Source organism: Bidens hawaiensis, unplaced genomic scaffold (assembly GCF_021521415.1).
Source record: "Bidens hawaiensis isolate Kalapana, Puna unplaced genomic scaffold, B.hawaiensis_p1.1 tig00006862_1, whole genome shotgun sequence".
NCBI lineage: Eukaryota > Viridiplantae > Streptophyta > Magnoliopsida > Asterales > Asteraceae > Bidens > Bidens hawaiensis.
This window is the reverse complement of record NW_027491468.1, coordinates 590,382-597,962: the sequence shown is the minus strand read 5'-3', so window position 1 is coordinate 597,962 and position 7,581 is coordinate 590,382.

The window sequence follows — 7,581 nt, the reverse complement described above, 5'->3', positions numbered from 1 at the left end:
ACTCAGCAGGGAATCCACCATTTTCAACCTTATTCTGTAATAAAATTAGATGACAATGAAACAAATATAATATTAATCATTGTTAAATGTAAGAATATAGTGACAATGTATAAATAATAAAGTATTTTAATTGAAAACAAACCTCATTTTGAGAATCAATCAATTCTTTTGCTGTTTGTTAGTCAGCATTTTAGCATCTCTATCAAAGAGAATCAACGACACAACTCCAGTGGAATCCTACACCATTATCTTGATCTTGAACCTAAAAAAAGTTTATAAATATGTAAATAGCAAGAAAAACATATACTTATACAATGGACAAATTACACATTTGAATTTGAATTCAATAAATACCTAGGTGTAGGGATAACACCTAAAACATTGCATCTTACTGTTTTGCATTCATACTCCTTTCCACCTTCACCATTATTTTCCATTAGCTTACGGGTACAAGTATTACAACCAATGTAATACCATTCCGTATCTGGGCAGATGACATTAATTGTACCAAGGATAATTATACTTTTAGGCTGCATTAAAGTACAAAAGCACTTCAATATTCAATTAGTATTGAAATATAATTAGGATAACATAAAGAGTGTAATGATTAACTTTCAAATATAACGGTACAAATATCACCAATGTTAAAAAATTTGTTGCTCTCAAAAACTCATCATCAACAGACGACAGCATCTTCACCGGAATCGGTTTACGAACAGAAACATCATTGCCATTTAGCAAACCCAACAAACTACAAAATTTAAAATTTAAAGAATTTAGGAATCAATAAGATAATATAAAATTTAAATACCAAAATCTATGAACTAAAACAATAATTAATGTACTTAACAATATACATGTTTTTGTATTCTTCTATTTCAAATAAAAAGTCGTTTATAAAGAAACGGCTAACATTAGATCCAAAAGAATTCGACACATAAACTTTCTCTAATAAAAATGATAATTATAAAACGAAACATTAGTTAAAGTTAGTGACATGTTAAAACTCAAGAAACTTCAAAACAATAGACATAGTTACCTTTACCATCAGAACCGGTGTAATACTTAACCCTACCAAATTGCAGTACAATAATGGCCTGGCCTTCATCAAAATGTTCAACTACATATTTAGAGAGCTCAGAAGCATAATGATCTCATAGTGTGAGATACACACAATTTCCACTGAAATTAGAGAAGTGTTACAAACAGTATACCAGATAAAGTATATTAACAAAAATATGTCACCAAATGTTAGGTTTAATAGTAATACCTTAAATCACATATCTACATTGTACGTTTGTTTTTGTTCTTGACGTTTGAAGCATTGCTCTTGAACACATGAACCACTTGACCAATAATATCTAAGACAAAGAAAAATATATAAATAATTAATTAACAGATTTAATGGAAATATAACGCTAAAACTATAAATCAATTTATTTGAATGAAAATTTTTTTATACCAACAGTGGATTTCAAAGAAATATCTTTATTGATTAGTGATTCAAAAGAAATCATCTTAAAACCAAACATGTGACCATCAAACTCCTTACATGGATTCACATGTATGTTTGGTACCACCACCAATTTGTTGGAACAATCAATCACACGGTAGTTCGATCCATTCAGACCAACACTCGGATTAACTATAGTCAGAGTTGAGCTTTCCTTGAGGAATCTTTTGAATCTAAAGATATCCTGTTTGTAAACGGTGGCTTGGATTCGATTCTCATGTCATTAAAGAACAAAATATATATGAGAATTACAATTACAAGTCAATCAATAATTAAGATATACAAAATGTAGAATCTGTAACATATATACAGATTCATAATTAGATAAATACATTTTCATCCATGAGCACCATCTCGATCATAAAATCCTCATTGACATTTTTATTGTCTTTTATGCTCCAAAGTCTTATAACTTTAACCTTAAAAGTTGATGGTGATGTTTAAGAACATCAATCTCATTTAGCATGGTAAATTTTTGAGCTTCCATTGTCCTATGAATAAAATTAAAATTTAAAAGATTAGACTAAATTATTTGAAACATAAAAAACAATTATCAAAACGGTAGGAGCTTACATTGTTGAAGAATTTATAATTATGAAAAGTATGATAAAGGCTTATGTGATTAGTGATTAGTTAGATATTATATAGTAGAATGTAAAGAATATACTAGTCGAGTGCCCGCACGATGTAGCGGGAATAACATTTTAAGTTAAGTTTGTTGGCGAGCCAAGGCTAGCTTGACTCGAACTTTACATCAAGCCGACTCAGCTTAGCTCTAAACTAAAGCTGAAATCTTAAAGTCGAGATTGTCTTGATTATTTTGATATTTATATAACTTGAGTATTATTAATTATATTTTTGTAAAACATATAAAATGAATATAAAAAAAAGAATAAAGTTGTGTAATTTGGATATATACGAGGGGTCAAAGTTGTATATTAAATAGTATAATATTTAATAAGTGAACTTTTTTTAATTGTAACAAGATTATTTATATTTGTTATCAAATAGATAAAGGGTTAGATATGTAACTAATGAGATGAAATTGTAACCATTTATGTTTAAAAAGCTTGGACATTCATGCATATATTTATGCATTAATAACTTGTACATTTCAAACCGTTCATCTGATTTGAAAAAAAAAATATATTGGAACGTAGACAAAAATAAGCCCGTTTAAATAGGTATGCTCGGATTTTTTTAAATCATATTTTTGTAAAACATATTTGATTAAAATAAAAAATGTATAAAGTTGAGTTAAAAGTGGGTAAACATGAAGGGTCAAAGTTGTAAGTAGTTCTTGAATTACAAAATTTGAGTAAAGTTTGGGTACCATAATTATAATTATATTTGTTAAAACTAAATGAACGTGGGTTAATTGTGTTGAAAAGACTACTTTACCCCTTTGTGTGCATGTACCATATGCATTAAAACTTGTAAATTACTTAAAAACTTGCGTATTAATTTACCCCTCTTTCATGTATTATATATATTAAAGATATTAGGTAAACATATTATGTTTAGAAACTTTCTAATTAATGTTTGAATATAATTTAAGCGGTTTTATTTTAATTATTTATTCCAAAAATAACCGATTGATTATATTCAAAATTTATATTTAGATGTATTATTATACAATAAAAATTTTATTTCAATAGTTAAGGATATTGAAAATTGAAAATCAGTTATTAATATAATTATAGCGATTTATTGTAAATGTTTTATTCCAAAAATAACCGATTGATTATATTCAAAATGTAAATTTATATTAAAAAATAACCGATTGATTTATTCCAAAAATAACTTCATAAATATTTCTTTACTTAATTATCGTTATTATAGTCAATTTTAAAATTATTTCTTTCTTTTAAAAAATCACAATTATGATTTAGAAAAGTTACTAAATTTATAATTCATATAATATTTCTTAAAATTTAGAAACTTTTAAATCAATATCAAATATGTAACCAAATTAGATGTTTTTGTTTTTTTTTTAAAATAAAAATTAATTGGCCGGAAAAATAATTTGAACGAAAATTAGCCAGAAATAAAAATATAAATATTTACAGAACAAAACTATGAGAACAGGTTAGCCGAAAAATTTAAGAATTGGACAAAGAAAACAATAAAAATTGAACTGAAATACATCCAGAAATTGGTAGGATATAAACTTAAAATTCAATAAACAAAGCAATAAATAATTGACCGGAAAACTCAGTATACATAAAATATGTGTATAACAGATTGGCCTGGAAAATTCATCGGATCTTGAAAATATACATCGGACTGTGAATTACCTTGAAAAATAAACTAATTGTATTTGCAACAACGGATTGTTAGTTACCTTGAAAATATTCATCGGAGAATCAATTCCAAGAATTTTGATGTCTCCAATCGGTTCGATTCCGAACAGCGGAATTAGGGCTCGTATTGTTGGTAAACACTGTAGAGGTTCGATGGTGGATCTGAACAACGGATGTAGGATTCGTATATTCATCGGGATGTTAGACAGAAAATCAGCGGTGGAATTCGTTGTGGATCTCACCGGCGGAATTAGGGTTCGTATAATCATCGGGAGATTAGAGAGAGAATCAGTGGTGGAATTAATTTTTGTTTATGAAAAATAAACCAGGTTTTGTTATTTTGGGGTGTTTGGAGAACAAGACACGTGTCACAATATTGGAGCATTTGAGAATGGTAACATGCTGACTGGATTGCACATGTGGACAGCCTAGAAGAAGGCCATGTGTCCACATTGTATTGCTTTAATAGTATTTAAAGATTTTTGGGATTACTCCATAGAATAGTAACAAACTTTGAAAGTTATTCCAATCAGGTCACTGATAAAAACTTTTGTTTTAATCAGGTCATTGAACTTTCATTTTTGTTCCAATCCTTAATATTTTACCTGGATAGCAGGTAATGTAGTTTTTTTTTAAAAAACCCTCATAAAAAATTCAAAAAAATTAATAAAATAACCATAATTCAAAATATAAAACAAAAACAAAAAAAGTAAAAAATCTAAAATGATTCGTCCGTTGTCCTTGTTCAACAAACAAAAAAACAAAAAAAACCGACCTGAAACCCGTTTTGACCTTTCCGACTTGGACCCATTCCGACTCGGACCTGTTCTGACCCTAACCCGTTCCGACCTGAACCAAAACAACTCATTTTGGTCAAAACGTGATGAAACGAGATGTTAGATGCTTAAACGAACTGAAAAATCGCTTAAACGAGTTGTTAGGTGCTGAAACGAACTGAAAAATTGCTTAAACGCGCTGTTTTGCTGAAACAAACTGAAAAATCGCTTAATTAAACTGGCTGTTAGGGGTTGAAACGAACTGAAAATCGCTTAAACGAGTTGTTAGGTGCTGAAACAAACTGAAAAATTGCTTAAACGAGCTGTTAGGCGCTTAAACGAACTGAAAACTCGCTTAAACGAGTTGTTAGGTGTTGAAACGAACTGAAAACTGGCTTAAACGAGCTGTTAGGTGCTGAAACGAACTGAAAAATCGCTTAAACGAGCTTTTAGGTGCTGAAATGAACTGAAAAATTGGTTAAACGAGCTATTTGGTGCTGAAACGAACTGAAAGTTCGCTTAAATGAGCTGTTACGTGCTGAAACGAACTGAAAAAAATGAAAACCTGATTGGAACATTGAAAAAGTTATTATGCGAAGTAAAAACATTGAAAAATTTAAAAAAAAAACCCTAGATTACCTACTATCCAGGTAAAATATTTAGGATTGGAACAAAAATGAAAGTCCAATGACCTAATTGAAACAAAAGTTTTGATCAATGACCTGATTGGAACAACTTTCAAAGTTGGTTACTATTCTATGGAGTAGCCCCTTTATTTTTTTGCATTCGGTTCGACAAGAGATATCTATCCGCCCCGGTGATGAAATGACTAGCACCATAAAAGGGGGTACACAAAGATTCATTACATAGAAGATTGTCTTTCTACGATCAATAGAAGATTGTCTGTTTACAATCAAGCTACAGCAATAAAAGTGGTGATTGCGTAATTGGTCATGAAAAACTACTTTGCATTGAGCTCACTAAAAAGAGATTATCTTGGTTCGGTGACATGACACATGGTCCCTTGCATTGACCACATTTTGTTGTTTGGTTGTTTATCAATTGGTTAAGTTGTTATTTATGAAACACTGTTTCTTAAGGTGGATTGGTCTACCGTATATTGATATTTGCTTATCCTTTCACAACATATTTAAACTAGACCACCGTCGGGTGAGCCCAACTGGCGATCATTTCCCAAATCTGGGCTACCATATGGCAAATTTGAAAATAAGTTATTTATGATAAATTGTAAAAAAAAAAACAAATAGCTTATATGCTCCTAGCACCACGAGTTGGCAAGAAAATCTTTGATGCAAATGTTCATGTTTCACAAACGTCTAGATTACATCCTTTTTACAAACGTCTAATTGCTCAGTTTATAGGATGTTTTAACTTCGTGTTTGTAAGTTGTAACCCCAAACCTTCCAATGGTGGAATAATGGAAGGCGTTCAACTATTTTTTTTCTTTCATTTTTGTAACATTTGTCATTTTCGGTACAACAAACCACAAAATAAATAAAAGGAAAAAGTAAGGAAATGCAAGAAGGAAAATTCCATCCCACATTGGTGGAGGAAAGGAAAGGAGAGGCTTCCACCTTAGTATAAATAGGAGAGTAAGTTTCGGAAAGGAAAGGAGAGGCTTCCACCTTAGTATAAATAGGAGAGTAAGTTTCTTGTCCCACATCGCTAAATTACAAAACAAGTGAGCACTTTATAAGAAAGAAAATTCCTATGTTAATGTTCTTATAAGACATATCACACATAGTGGTCCTAGGGGAGGTGCGAAGCACCCGACCGCGCACGGGCTCGGGCGAAGTGCGATGGGAGCAGTATGGCGCTTTGATGGCGCACTTTTCACTTCGCATCGCCGCGAGTCGCCTTAGTATTTTTGTTAGGAATTAAAATTTTTAAAAATCCTTCCATCGCGATACGCGACGGGTTTAGATTAGTCTCATCACGTAGCGCGATAAAGTGTAACCTTACCCAAATATATGGCGGCGTAGCGATACGCGATGAGCTAATGTAGCTACCTATCGCGTACCGCGACGCGGAGGTTACGCAAAGGGCACGTAGCCTGCCACGTGGCGTGCCACGTAGCAGGCCTAGGGCTGACTCGGCTTAGCTATGAGATTCTTCGCGATACGCGACGCCTTTCTATTTATGGCCATCGCGTATCACGATGAGGTCCAACATTAGCTATAAATAGGAAACAAACGGAACGTTCATTCTTTGCACCAAAATTTATGATCTCTCTCTAATTCTCAATACACATATACATATTAAGTATTTAGTATAATACCCGAGTTGTCGTAACGATACCTATCTGATCGAAAGAAATATACACGAATCCAAAAGCTCTGCCTATTAAGGTAAGACATTGTGCCATCGTGTAAAGTTTCTACTCTCGTGATTATCGTTATGATTATTGGTTTTATACTAATCTAGATATACTACATTATGTTTATCCTAGGTGCTTAATACCAAGAGGCGTTTTCTTTAATTGTAAACCTGCAAGGTGAGACATTCGAGTTTTTGTACCACTCACATTTGCGTGAGACCACTATTTTTCCGACATTGTCATGATAATTTTAAAACCTATAAAACTCATGGCAAATGTTCTAAATGTTTTCAAATATATTTATAAAGTATTTTAAATACATTACAGTGATTAAGTCTCTGTAGACTTACGAGATGGTTACTACTGGTATTGTGGGGTTTTGTATACAAGGCTTGCCTACTGGGCTATTACACGTTACTTATTGGACAAGTGTTAGCCAATAAGTAATATGACCACAGTCATAGATACAGTCGAGTGACAAGTACCTTTCGGTAATTTGTAAGCAAGCAGGTGTAAAAACATCTTAATGCTATAAATGTAAAATGTGTCATTTACAAATAAATGTACTCACCAGTATTTCTTGCTGATCAAATATTTTAAACATGTTTCAGGTGACTTGTTAGAGACAAAGGAATGATGTCTGCGGGCTTC